This window comes from Lucilia cuprina, unplaced genomic scaffold (assembly GCF_022045245.1).
Source record: "Lucilia cuprina isolate Lc7/37 unplaced genomic scaffold, ASM2204524v1 Scaffold_2287, whole genome shotgun sequence".
In the NCBI taxonomy this organism is placed as follows: Eukaryota; Metazoa; Arthropoda; class Insecta; order Diptera; family Calliphoridae; genus Lucilia; species Lucilia cuprina.
The window spans coordinates 1-1,866 of record NW_025807234.1 but is presented as its reverse complement, the minus strand read 5'-3'; the positions used below and the strand labels follow the sequence as shown (position 1 = coordinate 1,866).

Genomic DNA, 1,866 nt, shown 5'->3' with positions numbered 1-1,866 from the left:
TCTATAGTCTAGTCTTTAGTTTAGTCTATAGCCTTGTCTAAAGTCTAGTCTAGTGTTTAGTTTATAGTCTAGCCTATAGTCTAGTCTATAGTTTAGTCTATTGTCTAGACTATAGTCTCGTCTGTATTCTAGCCTATATTCTAGTCTGTAGGCTAGTCTATTTTTTAGTCTAGTCTTTAATCTAGTCTTTAGTCTAGCCTATAGTCTAGTCTGTAGTCTAGTCTATAGTCTAGTTTTCATACGATAGATTATGTTTGTTAGGTTACATATATATAATTTTTTTTAATTTTTGGAAAATGTAGAGAAGAAATTTTTTTTTAAATTGTTAAAAAAATCCAATAAGCAACAGCGCTACAAAATATGTTGCGTTTTCGTCTCATACATTTGAAGCCTACAAAAGACAGACTGCTTTTCTAACGGAAATATTTTAATTCTCTTTGTAGTTTTGGTGTTTTTTTTACACTGTTGAATATTCAACAAAATGGAAAATTAACTACTAAGATAATTAAAGTTTTGCTCTCTCCGCTGTTAAAACATAGAACATCCTGTTGTTTTTTTAAAAAATGTTTTTATAATGAAGTGATTGATTGTTTTACTCTAAAGATGTCAACCAGTAAGGACGCCGAAACTCTTGTAAGTGTTTTTATGTATTTTTATTTTATTCAAATATATTAACTCTTTTTCTTTTTTAGAGATTGCTCCGACAACTCCTGAATTTGGAGGAGACACCGAGACCTCCCCGGAGAGCAAGGGTTGAAAATGCGGGTAGGAATTTATATCGGAACCGTAGACGCCATACCGAAACCGTAAGTACATCCAGCATATTATGTACTTTAACATATATTCTATCCAATAGTCTAGTCTATAGTCTCGTCTATTAACTGAAAATAAAAAAATTTTTGCTTTTATCTGTAGGAGAGTTGACTTCTCTTGAAAACTTGGCGGGTTCATCAAACGCAACTACGCCGATGATAAAGATGATGCCGATTTGGCCAATGACAATGCCCTCGGCAAATGCATCATCGGCATTTTTAACATCATTCGGTTATGGCTGGTATCCCTACATGCCATTCCAAACTCTGCCGGCTGCAGGCTCAAAAAGTGAGTCTCCACAGCCCGAACGGATTCCAGAAGCCGAGCCCGAACGGGTGCTTACTGCACAGGCTGCAGCACTAGAGGGCCAACAATGCGATCAGCCAAAAGAATAATTTAAAATAATTAAAAAAAATAAAAAAGTAATAAAATTAATTAAATAAATTAAAATATTCCATTCTAGTGTACAGTCATATAGTCAGTCCAGTATATAGTCTAGTTCTCTCTATAGTCTAGTCTATAGTGCAGTCTATAGTGTAGTCTAGTCTATAGTCCAGTCGATAGTCTAGTCTATAGTTCAGTCTATAGTGTAGTCTAGTCTATAGTCTAGTCTGTAGTCTAGTCTATGGTCTAGTATATGGTCTGTAGTCTAGTCTACGGTCTGTAGTCTAGTATATAGTCTAGTCTATAGTCTTGTCTACAGTCTAGTCTATAGTCAAGTCTATACTCCAGTCTGTAGTCTAGTCTATAGTATAGAGTTTGGTCTATGGTCTAGTCTATAGTTTAGTCTATTGTCTAGTCTATAGTCTAGCCTATATTCTATAGTGTAGTCTGTAGTATAGTCTATGGTCAAGTCTGTAGTCTAGTATATAGTCTAGGTACAGTGAAATAACTCCCAACGGGTAATATGAAATAACACCCAAAACATTTTCCATACAGATAGGAACTTATTTCATATGAAATTAATCCCAATTTATTGGAACTTATTTCATATTTTTGTACAAAGTATAATTTTTTGTATTTCTCCGAATGAAACAACAAAATTTTTTTTTG

The 1,866-nt window shown here is 33.9% G+C and overlaps 1 long non-coding RNA gene across 1 annotated transcript; it reads left to right on the top strand.

Annotated features, from left to right (window-relative positions):
• The first annotated feature begins 401 nt into the window (after positions 1-401).
• Positions 402-1,258, top strand: LOC124421128. Its single transcript, XR_006941522.1, has 3 exons — positions 402-633; positions 693-806; positions 916-1,258. It is a non-coding gene; the product is annotated as an uncharacterized LOC124421128 (long non-coding RNA).
• The last annotated feature ends 608 nt before the right edge of the window (positions 1,259-1,866 follow it).